Source organism: Hordeum vulgare, chromosome 7H (assembly GCF_904849725.1).
Source record: "Hordeum vulgare subsp. vulgare chromosome 7H, MorexV3_pseudomolecules_assembly, whole genome shotgun sequence".
Lineage (NCBI taxonomy): Eukaryota > Viridiplantae > Streptophyta > Magnoliopsida > Poales > Poaceae > Hordeum > Hordeum vulgare.
The window spans coordinates 580,588,566-580,611,599 of record NC_058524.1 but is presented as its reverse complement, the minus strand read 5'-3'; positions in this window follow the sequence as shown (position 1 = coordinate 580,611,599).

Genomic DNA, 23,034 nt, shown 5'->3' with positions numbered 1-23,034 from the left:
GTATGTTAAGATAGTAACGTTCGCAACCACAACAGGCACATCCTCGCAAATGCCGATAGGGAAAGCAGTTGATTTGTCGGCCATTTGCAGAGAGATTTTAGTGGGTGTCAACTTATCCACTTCAAGTCTACGATAAAGAGAAAGAGGCATGACACTAACACCGGCTCCAAGGTCGCATAAAGCAGTTCTAACGTAGTTGCCTTTAATGGAGAAAGGTATAGTGGGCACTCCGGGATCACCTAGTTTCTTAGGAGTTCCACCCTTGAAGGTATAATTAGCGAGCATGGTGGAAATCTCAACCTCAGGTATCCTCCTCTTATTAGTCACAATATCCTTCATGTACTTAGCATACGGAGACATTTTGAGCATATCTGTCAAACGCATTTGCAGAAAGACAGGTCTAATCATTTCAACAAATTGCTCAAAATCCTCATCGTCCTTTTTCTTGGATGGTTTCGGAGGAAAGGGCATGGTTTTCTGAACCCATGGTTCCCTTTCTTTAACATGCTTCCTAGCAGCAAAGTCGTTCTTATCGTATCTCTTATTCTTAGGTTGTGGGTTATCAAGATCAACAGGTTCAATCTCCACATCCTTATCATTACTAGATTGAGCATCATCATGAACACCACTATCGATATTATCATTAGGCTCATGTTCATCACCAGATTGCGTTCGGCATCGGAAACAGAGATATCATTTGGATTCTCAGGTGTAGCAGCAACAAGGTTGCTAGCGTGCAAGCTCCTATCATCTTTCTTCTTCTTCCTAGGATTACTAGGTCAATCAGTGCTAACTCCTTGAGAATCTTGTTCAGTTCTCTTAGGATGACCCTCAGGATACAAAGGTTCCTGGGTCATTCTACCGCCTCTAGTGACGACTCTGACAGAATTGTCATTCAACTTATTGCGCAAGTCATTTTGAGCCTTAAGTACTTGTTCTACTTGAGTAGTAACAATAGAGGCATGTTTACTCAAGAGCTCAAGATCATTGACGTTTCTGTCCACACAAGCACTTAAATGATTAAGCATACGAACATTCTGTTCCAATTGTCTGCTAACATAATCATTGAAACCTTGTTGTTTGGCAACAAAGTTATCAAATTCATCCAGGCATAAGCTAGCAGGTTTATCAAAAGGAATATCACTCTCATTGAATCTATGAAGAAAATTTACTTCTACTACCTGTGTTGGGTTATCAAGACCATGGATCTCTTCGATAGGTGGTAGATTTTTGACATTTTCGGATTTAATGCCTTTCTCTTTCATAGATTTCTTAGCTTCTTGCATATCTTCAGGTCTAAGGAATAGGATACCTCTTTTCTTGGGAGTTGGCTTCGGAGGTGGTTCGGGAATAGTCCAAGCGTTCTCATTGCACAAGATATTATTCAATAGGATTTCAACTTGTTCCACAGTTCGTTCCCTAAAAACACAACTGGCACAACTATCTAGGTGGTCCTTAGAAGCATCGGTTAGTCCATTATAGTAGATATCAAGTATTTCATTCTTCTCAAGAGGGTGATTGGGCAAAGCATTTAGTAGCTGGACGAGCCTCCCCCAAGCTTGTGGGAGACTCTCTTCTTCAACTTGTGCAAAGTTGCATATTTCCTACAAGGCAGCTTGCTTCTTATGGGCAGGGAAATATTTTTCAGAGAAGTAGTAGATCATATCCTGGGGGCTACGCACACAACCATGAGCAAGAGAAGTGAACCAAGTCTTAGCATCATCCTTTAGCAAGAAAGGAAACAACTTAAGGATATAGTAGTGGCAGATCTTTTCCTCACTCGTGATAGGGTGGCTATACCATGCAGTTTGGTAAGATGTGCTACAACCGTTTCCGACTCATAACCGTGAAAAGGATCAGATTCGACCAGAGTGATTAACTCAGGGTCGACAGAGAATTCATAATCCTTATCGGTCACAAAGATAGGCGAAGTAGCAAACTTCGGGTCGTATTTCATCCTAGCATTCAAAGATTTTTCTTTCCACTTGCGCAGTAATTTCTCAAGATCATAGCTATCCTTACAAGCAAGAAAGTCCTCAGCTATCTCTCCCTCCATAACATAACCCTCAGGCATATCAGACAATACTTATCTAGGAGAGCTAGTTCTAACAGGTGAAATAGCAGATTCTACTTCAATAATCTCAGCAGTTTCAGAAGTATCATCACATTTAGCAGCAACTCTACCAATTTGTGCATCAAGGAATGCACCTAGTGACAAAGCAGTATCAAGAAAAGCATCATCACAAGCATCATGGACAGTAGAAGTAGCATCATCAAGCACAGGCGACATATCAAAATTTCTAGCAGGAGGTGGTGTTGCAAACTTACTCATAACTGAAGGTGAATCAAGTGCAGAGCTAGATGGCAGTTCCTTACTTGTCCTCGTAGTTGAGGGCAAGACTTTAGTTTTTGGATCTCTCGGATTCCACATAGTGATCAGCAGACGTAAATCCCAAGTGACTCAAAGAATAGAGCTATGCCTCCCCGGCAACGGCGCTAGAAAATAGTCTTGATAACCCATAAGTATAGGGGATCGCAACAGTTTTCGAGGGTAGAGTATTCAACCCAAATTTGTTGATTCGACACAAGGGGAAGCCAAAGAATATTCTTGAGTATTAGCAGTTGAGTTTTCAATTCAATCACACCTGAAAGACTTAGTATCTGCAGCAAAGTATCAGTAGCAAGGTGGTGTGATGGCAACAGTAGCAACGGTAACAGTAGCAGCAGTGACAGCAGTAGCGACAGAGTAACAGTAGCAGCAGCGACAGCAATAATGACAGAGTAGGGACGATTCTAGGGGGGCAAGGGGGGGCTAGACGCCCCCTAACAAATTGATCTTTCTACTATAATAATGGTTCTTGTAGCTAATTTTTTTACTTCATATGAACTTTGCCCCCTCCATGAACAAACTTGCCCCCTATGCTTGCATGTTGGCTTCGTCCCTGGAGTAACAGTGGCAGTAGTGACAGCAGTAGCGGCAAAGTAACTGTAGCAAGGACCAGTAGGAAAAACTCGTAGGCATTGGATCGGTGATGGATGATTATGCCGGATGATATTCATCATGCAACAGTTATAACACGGAGAGATATGTAACTAGCTCCACTTCGTCAATGTAATGTAGGCATGTATTCCGTATATAGTCATACGTGCTTAGGGAAAAGAAATTGCATGACATCTATTGTCCATCCCTCCCGTGGCAGCGGGGTCCTAATGGAAACTACGGGATATTAAGGTTCTCCTTTTAATAGAGAACCGGAACAAAGCATTAGCACTTCGTGAATACATGAACTCCTCATACTATGGTCATCTCCGGGAGTGGTTCCGGCTATTGTCACTCCGGGGTTGCCAGGTCATAAAACATAGTAGGTGATTACAACTTGCAAGATAGGATCAAGAACACACATATATTGATGAGAACATAATAAGTTCAGATCTGAAATCATGGCACTCGGGCCCTAGTGACAAGCATTAAGCATGGCAAAGTAGTAGCAACATCAATCTCAGAACATAGTGGATACTAGGGATCAATCCCCATCAAAACTAACTCGATTACATGATAGATCTCATCCAACCCATCACCGTCCAGCAAGCCTACAATGAGATTACTCACGAACGATGAAGAGCATCATGGAATTGGCGATGAAGGAAGGTTGGTGATGACGATGGCGACGATCTCCCCTCTCCGGAGCCCAGAACAGACTCCAGATCTGCCCTAAACAGGAAGAACAGGTGGTGGCGGCGCCTCCGTATCGTAAAACGCGATGAACTCTTCTCATTGATTTTTTCGGACGAAAGGGACTAAATAGAGCTGGAATTGGAGGCGGTGGAGCTCTGAGGGCCCCACAAGCCTACTAGGTGCGGCCAGGGGGGTCCGCGCCTGGTGGGCTTGTGGGCTCCTCGCTCCACCCCTCCGGTTGATTCTTGCGCCAATATTTTTTATATATTCCACAAAAATCCCCGTAAATTTCCAGGTCATTCCGAAAACTTTTATTTTTGCGCAAAAACAACACCATGGCAATTCTACTGAAAACAGCGTTAGTCCGGGTTAGTTCCATTCAAATCATGCAAATTAGAGTCCAAAACAAGGGCAAAAGAGTTTGGAAAAGTAGATACGACGGAGACGTATCAGTACACAATTAAGAAAATGTGAAAATTATTTCACATCTCATGCCACCTAGAACACCATAGTGTGATGGTGTGTCCAAACATCATAGCCGCGCCCTATTTGTTATGCTGCATACTATGATTTCTCTTATCGAATTACCACAATCGTTTATGGGTTGTAAATTTGAGACAATCACATTCACTTTAAATAGGGCGCCACGTATTTCCGTTGAGATGAAACCGTATGAACTATGGTTTGGAGAAACCTAAGGTGTCGTTTCTCAAAAGTTTGGGGCTACGATGCTTGTGTGGAAAAGTTTCAGCATGATATGCTCAAACCCCAATCAGATAAATGCATCTACATAGGACACCCAAAATAGTTGGGTATACCTCCTATCTAAGATCCGGAAGCAAAGTGTTTGTTTCTAGCAACGAGTCCTTTCTCAAGGAAAAGTTTCTCTTGAAAGAACTGAGTGGGAGGGTGGTGGAACTTGATGAGGTTATTGAACCGTCACTTCAACCCGTGTGTAGCAGGGCGCATGAAGTTGTTCCTGTGGCGCCTATGCCAATTGAAGCGGAAACTGATGATGGTGATCATTAAGAATCAGATCAAGTTACTACAAACCTCGTAGGTCGACAAGGTCGCGTACTGCTACAGAGTGGTACGGTAACCCTGTCTTGGACGTCATGTTGTTGAACGGCAATAAACCTACGAGCTATGGAGAAGCGATAGTGGGCCCGGATTCCGAAAAATGGCTCGAGGCCATAAAATCCGAGAGAGGATCCGTTTATAAAACAAAGTGTAGACTTTGGAAGAACTACTTGATGGTCGTAAGACTATTAAGTACACATGGATCTTTTAAAGGAAGACACACGATGATGGTGAAAGTCACCATTAAGAAAAGCTCGACTTGTCGCAAAGATGTTTCCGACAAGTTCAAAGAGTTGACTATGATGAGACTTTCTCACTCGTAGCGATGCTAAAATTCTATTGGAATTATGTTAGCAGTTGCTGCATTATTTATGAAATATTGCACATAGGATGTCAAAACATTGTTTCCTTGACGGTTCCCTTGAGGAAAGGTTGTATGTGATACAACCAGAAGGTTTTGTCGATCCTAAGGATGCTAACAAGTATGCAAGCTCCAGCGATCCTTCTATGGACTAGTGCAAGCATCTCGGAGTTGGAATATATGATTTGATGATATGATCAAAGCTTTTGGGTTTATACAAGGTTTATGAGAAACTTGTATTTCCAAAGAAGTGAGTGGGAGCACTATAGGATTTCTGATGAGTATATGTGGTAGACGTATTGTTGATCGGAAATAATGTAGAATTTCTGGAAAGCATAAAGGGTTGTTTGAAAGGTGTTTTTCAAAAGAAAACCTGGATTAAGCTACTTGAACATTGTGCATCAAGATCTATGGCGATAGATCAAGACACTTAATAATAACTTTCAACGAAACGCATGCCCTGACAAGTTTTGAAGGAGTTTAAAATAGATCGACAAAGAAGCAGTTCTTGGCTGTGTTGTAAGGTGTGAATTTGAGTAAGACTCAAAACCCGACCACGGCAGAAGAAAGAAAAAGGGAAAAGGTCATCGCCTATGCCTTAGCCGTAGGCTCTAAAGTATGCCATGATGTGTACCGCACCTGATGTGTGCCTTGCCATGAGTCTGTCAAGGGGTACAGAAGTGATCCAGGAATGGATTACTGGACAACGGTCAAAAGCTATACTTAGTACCTAATGGACTAAGGAATTTTTCCCAATTATGGAGGTGATTAAAGAGTTCGTCGTAAAGAATTATGTCGATGCAAGCTTTGAGACTAATCCAAATAGCTATGAGTAGTAAACCAGATTCGTATAGTGGAGCAATCCTTTGGAATAGTTCCAAATGGTGCGTGGTAGCAGCATCTATAGGATGACATAGAGATATGTAAAGCACACACAGATCTGAAAGGTTTAGACCCATTGACTAAAAGCCTCTCTCACAAGCAAGATATGATCAAACCCCATAATTGTATGGGTGTTAGGTTCATTGCAATCAGATAGTGATGTGAACTAGATTATTGACTCTAGTGCAAGTGGGAGACTATTGGAAATATGCCCTAGAGGCAATAATAAATTGGTTATTATTATATTTATTTATTCATGATAACCGTTTATTATCCATGCTGGAATTGTATTGATTGCAAACTCAAGTACATGTGTGGATACATAGACAACACAGTGTCCCTAGTGAGCCTCTAGTTGACTAGCTTGTTGATCAAAGATGGTCAAGGTTTTATGACCATAGACAAGTGTTGTCACTTGATAACAGGATCACATCATTGGGAGAATGATGTGATAGACATATGATCGTGTCAGTCAGTTTCTTCTATTTTCTACATGTCAATGTATGTGTTCCTATGACCATGAGATCATGCAATTCCCGGACACCGGAGGAATACCTTGTGGGTTATCAAACGTCGCAACGTAACTGTGTGACTATAAAGGTGCTCTACACATATCTCCAAAGGTGTTTGTTGGGTTGGCATGGATCAAGACTGGGATTTGTCACTCCGTGTGAGGGAGAGGTATCTCGGATCCCACTCGGTAATACAACATCACAACAAGCCTTGCAAGCAATGTGACTAAGGAGTTAGTTGCGAGATCTTGTATTACGGAACAAGTAAAGAGACTTGCCGGTAACGAGATTGAACTAGGTATGGAGATACCGACGATCAAATCTCGGGCAAGTAACATACCGAAGGACAAAGGGAACAACATACGGGATTAACTGAATCCTTGACATAGAGGTTCAACTGATAGAGATCTTCGTAGAATATGTGGGAGCTAATATGGACATCCAGGTCCCGCTATTGATTATTGACCGGAGAGTGTCTCATGTCATGTCTGCATAGTTCTCGAACCCACAGGGTCTGCACACTTAAGGTTTGGTGATATTTCGGTATAGTCGAATTATAGGTATTGGTGACCGAAGGTTGTTCGGAGTCACGGATGAGATCACGGATGTCATGAGGAGCTCTGGAATGGTCCGGAGGTAAAGATTGATATATAGGAAGTCCTGTTTTGGTCACCGGAAAAGTTTTGGGCTCATCGGTAGTGTACCGGGAGTGCCGGCAGGGGTGCCGGGGACCATCGGGAGGGGTGTCACACCCCAAGGGGCCTCATGGGCTGTGGGAAGAGATAAACCAGCCCCTAGTGGGCCGGAATAAGTTCCCACTAAGGCCCATAAGGTTTTAGAAGGAAAAAACACAAGGTGGAAAGAGTTTCCAAGTGGGAAGGAGGAATCCTACAACAAATAGGATTGGAGGAGGACTCCTCCTCTCCTCCTTGCGCAAGGGAAGAAAGGGCTGCCCTAGGGTGCAGCCCTCTCCCTCCTCTCCTCCTATATGTACTAAGGGTTTTGAGGGTTTTAGACACAACAGAAAACAGCCACGTGCTGCCCTCTCTCTAGATCTGTTTCTCCTCTAGTTTCAACGGTGCTTAGGCGAAGCTCTGCTGGAATAGCATCACCACCACCAACAACACGCTGCCGTGCTGGAGAAATCATCTACCTCTCCACTCCCTCTTGCTGGATCAAGAAGGTGGAGATCGTCATCGAGCTGTACGTGTGCTGAACACGGAGGTGCCGTCCGTTCGGCACTAGATCGGGAAGGATCATGATGGGATCGCGGGACGGATCATGATGAGATCGCGGGACGGGCTGCGATTTGGATTGCGAAGATGTTCCACTACATCAACCACGTTATATACGTTTCCGCATAGCGATATACAAGGGTATGTAGTTTCACTCTCCCCTCTCGTAGATGATCATCACCATGGATAGGTATTGCGTGTGCGTAGGAAATTATTTGTTTCCCATGCAAGTTCCCCAACATTTATTGGACAAGAATTATGGTTAGGAGACCTGCAGGGGTGCCACAAGCTAGGGGGCGCGACCACCCTCCCAGGGCGCGCCCTGTAGGCCTGTGGCTTCCCGACAACTACCTTGCCCCCTACTCCAAGTCTGTTACGTGTCTTCTGGTCCAAGAAAAATCTTTCCGGATTTTTTATTCCGTTTGAACTCCGTTCAATATTTCTTATCTGCAATATTCAAAAACATGAAAAAATAGAAACTGACACTAGGCTCTAGATTAGTAGGTTAGTCCCAAAAATAATATAAAACAACATACAAATGCATATAAAACATCCAAAACATATAATACAATAGCATGGAACAATCAAAAAATATAGATACGTTGGAGACGTATCAATGGTGCTGCTGCACAGAAGTCAAGTAAGAAGCCGACTAGACTACAATGACATGAAGCAGATAAGATTTGGCTCAGCTGCATCGAAGTCGTGTAGCCGGCACAAATCTTGGGGACTACACCCAGTGGGTGCGCTCGCCCTTGGCTGCCTCTAGCTCGGCCGTCCGAGTCGCAAGGTCCGTGCGGGTCTTGAAGTAGCAGCTCTTGGTGTAGCGGCACATATCCACCACGCCCTGGAAGATCAACTCGCGCTTTGCCTGCTCGGTCTGAAAATGAAGATCGAAAGAAGGTAAGATTTGGCCCGGCTTCCACGAAGACGCGCAGCCGGCCCGAATCTCGATGACTACACCTAGTGGGTGCGCTGGTGCGCACCCACCACTGAGCAAACAAAGAGAAAAAACTTGGCGAAAGACTTACCTGGAGCGCCTTCTCCAGCACTCTAAGGTTGGCCACCGCCGACTGGGCGAAGGCGACCACCCCGCCCTTGTATCAGGCCATTACATTCGAGGCTGCGGGCATCGCCATGACCTTTCCGGCAATCAAGGAGCCCGCCCGGTCATGGGTGGGGCACTGTGCAGCTGCGCCCACTCCACTGTCATGCGCGACAGCAACAGGGTCCATCCACCGCTGCTGCCGCCAGCCACCGATGCGGCCGAGGTCGCCTGTGCCACCGAAGTTACAATAGCTCGGCCCTCGCCACCAGTCGTATCGGCCTCGGGCCCGGTCCGCTATCCTAGGTCGGACGCCGAACGCACCACCTGCTGGGCAGCTAGCTCGCCAGTCGGTGGTGCCATGACCTCCGTAGGTGGCTCCAGGTATGGCTCCACACGTGTAGGAGAGGCCCCTGCGGCACGAGCCTCGGGACCCATAGGCGCCGCTGTGTCACTTGTCGCCTCGGTCGAGGGGCCGCCGACGCGGGCTGCCACATCCGGCATGGCCTTACCCTTCATGCGACGTTCCCTCTCGAGTCGTGCCATCGCCGCGTGCTCCACGACAAGCAACGCAACCTGCTCAGCGTCGAGGGCCGACGCTTCCACCTCCGATAACAGAATGACGTCACCGCAAAGACAGAATAACGTGCCCGAGCTCAAACGCCAGGCTGTAATGAAGGAAGAAAAGAGAGAGGCACGAGCCTCAAAAGAGATCTTACCCGGTGCCAAGGGGGATGTCGCGGGGCCCTCGCCTAAGCCTCCTCCGCGTCGGCGGAGGGGCGCCCACCAGCACAACCACCGACCGAGTCTTCTTGGCGACCAGGGCATCGACCGAACGGTCGGCCGAGCGCTTGTCGCGGCGGCATTCTTCCACCATTTGGCGATAGGCCGGCTGGGTGATAGCCAGCCGGCAGCTCCGTGCTCCTTCCACGGCGCCGCCTCGGGGCGGCCCCATCATAGTCGGTACTGCCTCCAGCACTTGCAGATCATCGTCGTCGTCCGTCCAGTCCCTGACGGATCCTTCGGGGGGATGGCGCGAGTCCCCGCCCCGCCGGCTACGGTGTCTGCGGCTCATTCGACTCGTCCGACTCATCCACCTCATCGCCCTCGTCCTCCTCTGCCTCCGCCTCGTCCAAGCCTTCGGGCCCGTCGGGGCCATCCCTGTCTGACTCGAAGTCCTCGGTGTCGGACCCCTCCCGATCCAAGTCGAAGTGCTCTGGGTTCAAGCCGTTCGGCGTGTTTTGTCGAACAAAGAGCTGAGGGGCATCACAGCCACGCATCGAGTGCTACCAATAAGAAAGAAAAGGAAAGAAAAGGGGAACAACCCTAGTCAGACGAAGACTCACCGCCGGTGCCCGGTAGCCGCGGTGGAACAGCTCCATGCCGAAGCTCCACTCCTCCTCATCTAGCTGAAAGTTGGTGATATTGTTCACCCGGCAGCCACCTTGTGCAGCGCCAACTCCATCATCGACAGTCGGCTCGGGTCCTTGCAGCTGCTCATGTTGCACATCCGGTGCGGCCTCACTTGCAGTGGCAGCATGCAGCGGGAGACGAAGGCTGCCACCAGGTCCGGGGCCACCAGCCCCATCGAAGCCACGAGCTGCTGCATCCGGCCAGCGATCACCGCAAGCTCGTCGGAGCGCACGTCGAGGTCCGAGTGCACCCCCCTCCGCGGCTCGTCGGAGAAGGGTGGGAGGTTGACCCAATCCGACCCCAGGCCGATGCTATGGACGTAGAAGAAGGTGTGCTGTCACATCTTCAAGGATTCCTTCCACTTCAGCTTCGGAAGCAGTCGGTTGACCCGTTTGTACACCACCGCGCCGTCGTAGGAGTGCGGCCTGCGGTAGTGCACCTGGCCACGAAAATGAAAGAGGTGGCGGAAGAAGGACGGAACGGTCTAGAACCCCAGGTATGCCTCGCACAACGTGATGAAGCACGCGAGATACAAGACAGAGTTAGGTCCGAGATGGTGCATCTCGAGCCCGTAAAACTGGAGGAACTGCCAGAGAAATATGCTCCCCGATAGCTCGAAGCCAACTAGAAAGTGCGTAGCGAAGAGGACGCGCTCGCCAGGGCGGTGCTCCAGCACGATCTCCTCTCCGGGCACGCGGGCCTCGACGAGTTCCTTGGACGGAAGCTTTCGCGTCCGCTGGAGGTACTCTATGTGCACCTCGGTGATGCGAGATCCCTCCCTCGAGCCGGAGGGAAGCGGGGCCATCTCGCCGACCGCCGGGGGTGATTTGATGGAAAGAAGGTGAGAGAGACGGCCCCCAGTGGATCGATTGCGGGGAAGCACTGCGAGCGCGAGGAGGAAGGAAGGAGGCAGAGAGCAACAACGCAAGAGCTCGAGGAATGCAGGAGTAAGGGGAGGCAATGGCGAAACCGGCCTCTCCCCTTCCCTTTTAAAGACCCAGGGAGACGGGGGATGTGGGATCCGTTCCACTCACGACCCCCCACTTACCCAAGATCCCCGCGCATTAAACCACGTGGGGAACCCCAATCGATAGCCCGTGGCCACAGTAAATCCGGGCATGAGCCGAGGCACGCCAGGTTGGGCCTGTAGCGTCGTCCCATCGCGTCGGTAACGGCGGGCCTGCCTGATACGTCTCCAACGTATCTATAATTTTTTATTGTTCCATGCTGTTATATTATTTGTTTTGGATGTTTTATATGCATTAATATGCTATTTTATATTATTTTTGGGACTAACCTATTATTCTAGAGCATAGTGCCAATTTCTTTTTTTTTCTTTTTTTTGAGTATTGCAGATAAGGAATATTACGGAGTGCAAACGGAATAAAATCTCTGGAATGATTTTTCTTGGACAAGAAGAAACCTGCCAGACTTGGAGAGGGGGCAGGAAACCTGTCGGGAGACGACAAGCCTGTAGGGCGCGCCCCTGGCTTGTGCCCCCCCCCCCTGCAGGCCTCCTAACCCTAATCATCCTCCTATAAATTCCCAAATATTCCCCCAATACCAACAAAGCAACAAAAAACACTTTTCCACCGCCGGGAGCCTCTGTTCCCGTGAGAGCCAATCTGGGAGCCTTTTCCAGTAATCTGCCAGAGGGGGGATCGATCACGGAGGGTATCTACATCAACTCCATTGCCCCTGTGATGATGAGTGAGTAATTCACCAAAGACCTACGGGGCCAAAGCTAGTAGCTAGATGACTTCTTCTCTCTCTTTGTTCTTCAATACCATGTTCTTCATGATCTTCATGAATATCTATCCAATGTAATACTCTTTTGCAGTGTGTTTGTCGAGATCCGATGAATTGTGGGTTTATGTTCAGATTATCTATGAATATTATTTAAATCTTCTCTGAATTCTTATATGTATGATTTCATATCTTAGCAAGTCTCTTCGAGTTATTAGTTTCGTTTGGCCAACTAGACTGGTAATTCTTCCAATGGGAGAAGTGCTTAGTTTTGGGTTCAATCTTGAGGTGTCCTCAACTAGTGACAAAGTAGGGGTAGCGAGGAACCTATTGCATTGTTGCCATCAAGGATAAAAAGATGGGGTTTTCATCATATTTCTTGAGTTTATCCCTCTACATCATGTCATCTTACCTAATGTGTTACTCTGTTCTTCATGAACTTCATACTCTAGATGCAGGAAGGAGTCGGTCGATGTGGGGAGTAATAGTAGTAGATGCAGAATCGTTTCGGTCTACTTGACACGGACGTGATGCCTATATGCATAATCATTGCCTTGGATATCTTCATAATTATTCGCTTTTCTATCGATTGCTCGACAGTAATTTGTTTACCCACCGTATTATTTTCCTTCATGAGAGAAGATTCTAGTGAAACCTATGGCCTCCGGGTCTCTGTTCCATATTATACTTTCATATCTATAAACCAAAAATACCAAAAATATATTGCTGCCATTTATTTTGTTTTACTTTTTGTTCTAGCAATCTTTTATATCTATCTCTATCAGATCTCATCCTTGTAAATAACCGTGAAGGGATTGACAACCCCTTTTTAGCGTTGGGTGCAAGTGTTTGATTGTTTGTGTAGGTGTGAAGATTGGGGCCTTGCTTGTTCTGGATTAATACCTTGGTTCTCAACAAACCGAGGGAAATATGTATCTACTTTACTGCATCACCCTTTCCTCTTCAAGGGAAAACCAACGCAAGCTCAAGAAGTAGCAAGAAGGATTTCTGGCGCCATTGCCGAGGAGGATACATAGAAAGATCAAGCCTACCAAGTACCCATCACAAACTCACCTCTTGCATTTACATTATTTTCCTTTTGCCTCTCGTTTTCCTCTCCCCCACTTCTAAAACGGTTTTCAGAAAATACCAAAAATATTTGCCTTTTTATTCACCCTTCTTCCGTTTGCTTTGGTGTTAGATCGTTTAAACTTATGGCTAGCCTTGCGACTATCGTTGGTATTCTTAAGAATGAAGTTATTAATTTTAAGCAAACGGAGGGAAAAAACTTAAAAGATGCTTGCTATAGAATTTTCAATGCTCAAAATAGATCTACTTGTAAGCAATCTACTACCGTTCTCGTTCGCAATTTTTATGTGGGTGTCTGTCCTTGGAATAGATATGTTTTGGATACCATTATGGGAGGAAACTTCTTGGGTATCCATACCTATGATTCTGATAATGCTATGACGAATTTGGTAGGTTCACCCCCACTCATGGTTAATGGAACAATCTTAACTTTGGAACATGTGATGTGAAGGCTTGATACTATTGAAAATAAAGTTGCTACCATTGAGCTCATTGAAAACTTGGACAAAAATATTCATAATCATATTACTGAATATGGATCCAAGGTAGGAGTTACTTTAAAATCCTAAGGGAAAAGGAACCCATAGTTAATGAAAAACTGGATCAAGATTCTTCTAGAATTGGAAAGCTAGAGGGCATTATTACCAACTTGGGTTCCGCTTTTGCCTCTATTCAAACCACTCCAAAATTTCCTCCTCCTAAGACTGCCAAGTCTGCTTATGTTCCAAAAAATAAGGGTGAATCCTATAGAAAAGGGGATGGAGATCTTAAGATGATAAGTGTTCACCCTAGCTTTATCGATATTGTTAGGCAACCTATTACTACAAGTGAATTTCTGTATTTCTCGCCTAGGAGTATGATTATTGATAAAACCAAATGATCTCCTAGGGTTTACAAGTGTGCAATTGAGGAGTTGCATACCAAAGATGACAATACCTATATCTATTGCATTATGCCTAGCTAGGGGCGTTAAAAAATAGTGCTTGTTGGGAGACAACCCAATTTTATTTTTATGCTTTTGTTTTTTTCTTCTGTTTTTGAGTGCTGCACACAATATTAATCTGTAATAATTGTGGTTTCTTGTTTTATTTAGTGTTTGAGCCAAGTAAGTCCTTTGGGATGGTCTACGGTGTTTGCAAGTTGATTTTAATGAAAAACAGAAACTTTCTATCTTAGTCAAGGAATTTTTTAAATTCACCGGAACGTGATTTTGGTCTTAACTTTTTACACAAGATTGATATACAAAATTCCCTAATTTTCCATTTTTCAGATTTTTGGAGTTACATAAGTATTCGAAGTTTATAGATTGCTACAAACTGTTCTGTTTTTGACAGATTCTGTTTTCTTTGTGTTGTTTGCTTATTTTGATGAATCTATGGGTTCTATCGGGGGGGGGGGGGGGGGGGTATGAACAATTTGAAAAGTTGGAATACAGAAAATATTTCACCAATATAAATAAAGAATGAGTTCACAACAATACCTAAAGTGGTGATTTATTTTTCTTATACTAACAGATCTCATGAATTTTCTGTTGAGTTTTGTGTTGTGAAGTTTTCAAGTTTTGGGTAAAGATTTGATGGACTATGGAATAAGGAGTGGCAAGAGCCTAAGCTTGGGGATGCCCAAGGCACCCCAAGACATATTCAAGGATACCAAAGAGCCTAAGCTTGGGGATGCCCCGGAAGGCATCCCCTCTTTCGTCTTCAATCCATCGGTAAATTTACTTGTGGCTATATTTTTATTCACCACATGATATGTGTTTTGTTTGGATCGTCTTGTATGATATGTTCTTTACTTTTTAGTTTGCCACAATCATCCTTGCTACACACATCTTTTGAGAGAGACACGCTGAATTGTGAATTTATTAGAATACTCTATGTGCTTCACTTTCTTTTGAGCTAGGCAATGTTGCTCTAGTGCTTCACTTATATCTTTTAGAGCACGGTGGTGTTTTATTTTATAGAAATTATTAAACTCTCGTACCTCACTTATATTATTTTGATAGTCTTTAAACAACATGGTAATTGGTTTATATTATGGATTTAGTCCTAATATAATGGGCATCCAAGAGGGATCTAATGAAAACTTTCATATTAAGTGCATTGAATATGATGAGAAGTTTGATTCCTTGCATATAGTTTTGAGATATGAAGATGGTAATATGACAGTCATGCTAGGAAGTAATTGTGAATTGGAATAAATACTTGTGTTAAAGTTTGTGATTTCTGTAGCATGCACGTATTGTGAACCGTTATGTGATGAAGTCAGAGCATGATTTGTTTAATGATTGTAAACCTTTGTGTGGAGGTCGGGATCGCGCGATGGTTAACTCCTACCAACCCTTCCCCTAGGAGGATGCGTCTATTACTTTGCTTTGATAACTAATAGGTTTTTGCAATAAGTATGTGAGTTATTTATTACTAATGTTGAGTTCATGGATTATATGCACTCTCACCCTTTCACCATTGCTAGCCTCTCTAGTACCGTGCAACTTTCGCTCGTACATTAAACCCACCTTCCTAAAAACAGCCACCATATACTTTCCCCAAAACAACCATCATATACTTTCCTCAAAACAGCCACCATATCTACCTATTATAGCATTTTCATAGCCATTCCGAATATATTGCCATGCAACACCACCGTTCCGTTTTTCTATGACACGCACCATCAGTTCCATATTGCTTATAGAGTCATATTTTGTTCTAGATATCGAGTTGTAATCTTTGATTTGTAAGTAAATAAAATTGTGATGATTTGCATTATTAGAGCATTGTCCCATGTGAGAAAAGGATGATGGAATCTATGATTCCCTCACAAGTTGGGATGAGTCTTCGTATTTTACAAAAAAAGAGGCCAGCGAAGCCCATATAAAAATAAATAGTCCAAAGATGCCCACCAAAAAAAGAAGAGGAAAAAGTGAGAGAAAAAGAGAAGGGACAATAGTACTATCTTTTTCCACACTTGTGCTTCAAAGTAGCACCATGTTCTTCATAGAGAGTCTCCTATTTTGTCACTTTCATATAACTAGTGGAATTTTTAATCTTATGCACAACCACTTAGTTTTCTTTTTGAGCTTTCATACACTTATAACTCTAGTGCATTTGTTGCATGGCAATCCCTACTCACTCACATTGATATCTATTGATGGACATCTCCATAGCCCGTTGATATGCCTAGTTGATGTGAGACGATCTTCTCCCTTTTTTTCTCTTGCAATCTCCACCATATTCTATTCCACCTATATAGTGCTATATCCATGGCTCACGCTCATGTATTGCATGAGAGTTGAAAAGGTTTGAGAACATAAAAAGTGTGAAACAACTGCTTGACTTTCATCGGGGTTGTGCATGATTTAGATACTTTGTGTGGGGAAGATGGAGCATTGCCACACCATATGATTTTGTAGGGATAACTTTCTAAGGCCATGTTATCTTGAAAGGACATAATTTCCTTGTTAGTATGCTTGAAGTATTATTGTTTTTATGTCAATATTAGACTTTTGTTTTGAATTTTGTGGATCTGGATATTCATGCCACAATAAAGAATATTATATGGATAAATATGTTAGGTAACATTACACATCAAAAATTCTATTTTTTATCATTTACCTACTCGAGGACAAGCAGGAATTAAGCCTCGGGATGCTTGATATTTCTCCAACGTATCTATAATTTTTGATTGTTCCATGCTATTTTATATTATTTTTGGGACTAGCCTATTAATCTAGACCCTAGTGCCAGTTTTTGTTTTTCCTTGTTTTTGAGTATTGTAGATAAGGAATATTAAACGGAGTCCAAACGGAATAAAATCTCCGAAATGATTTTTCTTGGACCACAAGAAACCTGCCTGACTTGGAGAGGGGGCTGGAGACCTACCGAGAGACGACAAACTTGCAGGGCGCACCCTAGGGAGCGGGCGGGGCGCCCCTGGCCTGTGGCCCCGCTGCAGACCTCCTAACCCTAATCCTCCTCCTATAAATTCCCAAATATTCCCCCAATACCAAAAGAGCAACAAAAAATACTTTTCCGCCGCCGGGAGCCTCTGTTCCCGTGAGATGCAATCTTGTAGCCTTTTTTCGGAAATCTGCTGGAGGGGGGATCGATCACCGAGGGTATCTACATCAACTTCATTGCCCCTCCGATGATGCGTGAGTAGGTCACCACAAACCTATGGCTCCATAGCTAATAGCTAGATGGATTCCTCTCTCTCTTTGTTCTTCAATACCATGTTCTTCATGATCTTCATGAAGATCTATCCGATGTAATACTCTTTTGCGGTGTGTTTGTCGAGATCCGATGAATTATGGGTTTATGTTTAGATTATCTATGAATATTATTTGAATCTTCTCTGAATTATTATGTGCATGATTTCATATCTTAAGAAGTCTGTTTGACTTATTAGTTTGGTTTTGCCAACTAGATTGGTAATTCTTGCAATGGAGAAGTGCTTAGTTTTGTGTTCAATCTTGTATTGTCCTCACCCAGTGACAAAGTAGGGGTAGTGAGGCACGTACTGCATTGTTGCCATCAAGGATAAAATATGGGGGTTTCATCATATTGCTTGAGTTTATCCCTCTACATCATGTCATCTTACCTAATGTGTTACTTGTTCTTCATGAACTTAATACTCTAGATGCAGGCAGGAGTCGACCGATGTGCCGAATAATAGTAGTAGATGCAGAATCGTTTTGGTCTATTGACACAGATGTGATGCCTATATGCATAATCATTGCCTTGGATATCTTCATAATTATTCGTTTTTATATCAATTGCTCGATAGTAATTTGTTTACCCACCGTATTATTTTCCTTCATGAGAGAAGCCTCTAGTGAAACCTATGGCTTTCAAATCTATAAACATAAAATACCAAAATTATATTGTTGCCATTTATTTACTTTTTTTTTACTTTTCGTTCTAGCAATCTTTTATATCTATCTCTATCAGATCTCATCCATACAAATAACCGTGAAGGGATTGACAACCCCTTTTTAGCGTTGGGTGCAAGTGTTTGATTTTTTGTGTAGGTGCGAAGATTGGGGCCTTGCTTGTTCCTCATACTGGATTGATACCTTGGTTCTCAACAAACTGAGGGAAGTACTTATCTACTTTGCTGCATCACCATTTCCTCTTCAAGGGAAAACCAACGCAAGCTCAAGAAGTAGCAAGAACGATTTCTGGTCTGTCGCTTTTATTTCTTTACCATCACAAGTTCGTACAACGCTTATTTTCCCTTACAATAAAAGATCATGCATATTTAGGAGCAATTTTTATTGCTTTTTGCGCCGATGACAACTTACTTGAAGGATCTTACTCAATCCATAGGTAGGTATAGTGGACTCTCATGGAAAAACTAGTTTAAGGGTGTTTGGATGCACAAGTAGTATTTCTACTTGATGTGGAAGTTTTGGCTAGTATGAGGTGGAAGCAAGCAACACATGTTGGAGGATCCATAACAATATAACTTCTATACAAATATACCTAAACCTAATTCATTAAGTTGTCTTCCTTGTCCAATTTTAACTAATTTACTTGAGTTTGAAAATAATTAATGAGCTCACAATCATAGAAGATGTCCAAGATAGTATATTTATATGTGAAATCTCTCTTCCTTCAATATTCTTTCATGAATTGTTCAAGTGACCAATGCGGTGTTTGCTAACTTCCAAAAAAAATTACCACCTATACTTATTGTGTGTGAAGTCATTACTCCCATGGGATAAGTATATGAAGCATATTTAATTTCAGATTTATGATATTCAATTCATTCAACCATGTACTCATTGGATATAAGTGAAGCACGAAAGTAAATGACAAAACTACTCCAAAACATATAAGTGAAGATCAATGAGTGGTCAAATAATTAAGTAGCTATGTGAGGACTTTCTCTCTCTCTCTTAATAAAGATTTTCATATGTGAGTATTTTATTTGAACAACAAGCAAAAGAAAATAGCACTCCAAGAATAGGACGCATCATGTGAACGAATAAAAATTTAGGCTAACCGATAGTTGACGAAGAGAAGTGGGATGCGTAGAATCTCAAGCTTAGATGCTTGTGAGTTCTTGAAATATTTACTTGTGGTGCTTTGGGCATCCCAAGCTTGAGCTCTTGTATCTTTTTCAATCCTCTCGTATCCCAGTTTCACCTATTCCCAAAAACTTTATCCACACAAAACTTGAAAAGAACTCATGAGATAGGTTAGTGCACATAATAATAAATCAACTCTTTATGTAATGCCAAGACAGGTTGCATAATAATTTCAAACATCATCTACTGTTTATTATCATTTCCATAATTTATATCTATCAATATATGCTATGGAAACTATAGGATAAGTAGATAACAGAACTATGACAACAATCTGTTCAAACAGAACAGTCTGTAGCAATTTATGAAAACAGTGTACTTATGTAACTCACAAAATTATTAAAATTTAAGACATGCTATAAAATTTATATGACAAAATTGTGTAAAAATTTCAGAAACTTTTCACATTCCAGTAAAATATGAAAATTCTAACACTTCAGCACCAGTTTCTGTTTGAAGTAAAATTCAAATTATTTTGAAGTGTAAACAATAGTTAAAAATGAAACCAAAAAAATTTGAAGCAAAAATAGAAGGAAAAAAGATTAGTAACATGAGTGTCATGCGACCACATGATTATTAGCCCAGCATTGCCACTGCTTTTATAGGCGACCTCATAACGGGAAAATGCTATTTGACGGCCTCTGCATGAAAATGTCGAGGTTTCGCACACAAAACACGATCCAGCTATGCAATATGGCCCGGCGCAGTTAATGCTTCCTTCGATTCTAGAGGTACCCTCAACCTTTTTTATATTTTATATTTTTTTGTTTTTACATTTCTGCTTCTTTTTCTCTTTTTTATTTTTTATTTTTCTTTTTTTCAATTTTCCAATGCCATTTTATCTTTTGAAAATAAGTTCATGTTCAAAGATTGTTCTTCAATTTCAAAAACTACGTTTTCTTTCATAAAAAATGTAATGAATTTCATATAGTTGCCGTTATTAAAAAAATATTTATAACTTAAAAAAATCGAAATTAGCAAAAAATGTTAGGCATTTTATAAATATTTTCGGTATTTTCTAAAATGTTTGGTATTTTCAAAACATCTTTGCAATATTGTTTTTCAATTTTAAACTATGTTCTTGATCAAAAATTGTTGTTCATTGTTTTAAAAAATATTCCATATTTCAAAAAAAGTCGTTTTTCAAAGATTCTTCATGAATTTTAAAAATGTTATGGATTTTTTTGGATTTTCCAGAATTTGGTTTTTTTTCAAAAAAATGTATCTTGTTTGTTGAAAAATGTTATTATTTTTCAAAATGTTTTCTCAAGATTCAAAAAATGTATGTATTTTTAAAAATTGTTCATGTTTATGTAGTTTTTAAGGATTTTTCAAAATTATTCTCATTAATAAATTTTCTTCTCTAGATTCAGAAATGTTCATGCTTTCGAAAATTGTTTGCGCTTCCAAATGTGTTCGGTGTTTATTATAATTATTCTCGGTATTAAAATTGTGTTCTCAAGATTTTAAAAATGTATGTGCTTTAAAAAATTGGTCATGCTTCCAAATTTGTTTAGGATTTTGCGATATTATTCTTGGTTTCAAAATTTGTTCTCAAGATTCAAATAATGTTCGTGCTTTAAAAAATTGTTTGCGCTTTCAAATTTGTTCTCTGTGTTTGAAAAAAGTTCATGTTTTCGTTTTCATAAAAAGTAAAAAAGGAAAAAATAAATAAAGAACTAACCAAAAAAGATAATAAGAAAGGAAATAAGCAGAAAAAGAAAAAAAGATAAATAAAGATGTGTATATTTCTCTCTCTCCTACTCCCTCCATTCCTAAATAGAATTCTTTTTAAATATTTTATTAGGGTCTACATACGAAGCAAAATAAGTGAATATACACTCTAAAAGATAAAAATGTACTTGTCTAGTGAAGTTTCTAAAAAAAATTATATTTAGAAAAGGAGGGAGTATGCAACATGCACGCTCCACAATGATGATACATTATTGTTATGATGCCACTACTCATCACTGTAGGGGGAGAGGTCACCGAAGATCGTTGCACCGCCATGACACACGATCATGGGAAAACCGATCCGAAGGCTCCTCGGCGTGCTAAACACATGGGAGACGATGTATCTAGGGGAACAAGCTTGATCGGTCGCCGGATATGGCACCGACGAGGCTCTGATGAGCCAATATGGATGCCACGATCCCAACTGGAGAGATCAGCTCTCCAAAATGATTAGAAGGTTAGTGATATTGAAGATATCTATGTCGCACGCGTCGTTTCTGACATGCTCCAAGCTCATTTTTTTTAATTGCAAACACATAGATGATATGTTGAAACGCTTCTGGAGGTCCATTGCAAAAGCTTTGTCACCATGCTAAAGTTTTTTCCATGTTCTAGCGATTTTTTCTTAGGTATGCTTTGACTAGTGGGTTTGTTTGATATACAAATAAATGTTTCAAATGTCGAATATTGGGTTCATATTGGTTTGATATTCAGTTTTTTTTGTGATATGTAGTTAAATCACAGAAAACTTGTCCAATTTTTTTTCAATATTCTTGTTCCAATATGTCTTTTAGTAAAAAAATGAGATTATGATTTAGGTGCACCAGAGAAATAAATTGAGATTATAGTATATTTACTCGTTAATTAAGAAACTATTTGATAAAGATTTAAAAATCCTTGATCGGGGGTTAATAACAATCAATTATAAATGTGTTTTTCAGAACATTATAAGTGACTTTGATAATAGGATGAAGTTGTAAATATAAAATCATTTTCTTTTTTCTAAGAAAGAATTGTTGTCATCTACTACACATTAGTGTGTACTAGCAAAATGGCCCGTGCGTTGCCACGGAAAAAAAACATAATCTCCAATGATGGTGACCATATTATGTTCACATATCATCGTTTGATTTAGAAATTTTGTGCACAAATGCAAAAAAATGTTTATTCTTTTAAATTTATTCACAAGCTAAAATAATCTTTACATTTTTTATGTTGGAGGATGTTATTTTAAATTCACTAACATTTTTTGAAACGCATGAAGTTTTTCTGAATAAACAAACATTTTTATAAATCAGTAATATATTTATTAAATTCATGGACATTGTTTTGGAATTTGCGAAAAATAAAAAATCAGGCGCTTTTTAGAATCCTATTTTTAATTCAAAATAAAATTTTGTCAGCATTTTAATTCAAAATTCCTATTTTTTAATTTGCAAAAGTTTTTGTAATTCTAAATTATTTAAATTATAAATAAACAAAAATGGAATGGAAAATTTGAAATAAAAAAAGAAACTATCAAAACAGGCATTAGCTATTTTTAAAATTTTAGGACATTTTTTAAATGCATTAACATATTTTGAATTAGAAAGCATTTTGTTAAATGCCTTTAGTAATTTTTAATACATGGAATTGTATTTGAGATCATGGACTTTTCTTATTGTACAAACATTTTTTGAAAATTGCAAACATTTAATTGTATATGCGGGCATTTTTTACAAAACTCCGAGCAGTTTTTGAAGTCACAGACATTTTAGTTTTTTAAATATGTTGATTTATAATTTTCAGTTTATTTAAATTTTAAAGATTATTTGAAGTTCTAAATTTTTTAAAATAAAAAAATAAAACGGAATTGAAAAGAAATAAATAAACGGAAATAAAAGCAGGCGCCTGTGCATGGGCCGGCCCATACGGTGTGGTGGATATTCTCCCAGCATGCAGAGCGTAATATAGGAGGTTTTTCATGGGCCGGCCCAGTCCAAGATTTTTTTCGCTTTGTGAAACGTTTTCTATTATTTACCGGTGGCGTGGTGGGTAATTTATGCATACTTTAGGGGTAATTTCCAAGACGGACGACCAGAAATCGAATTTGCTTTATTATTAGGGAGAGATATATAAATGCACATATCGGATAGATATCAGCCATATTGCTCAATATTGTTCTTTGAACACA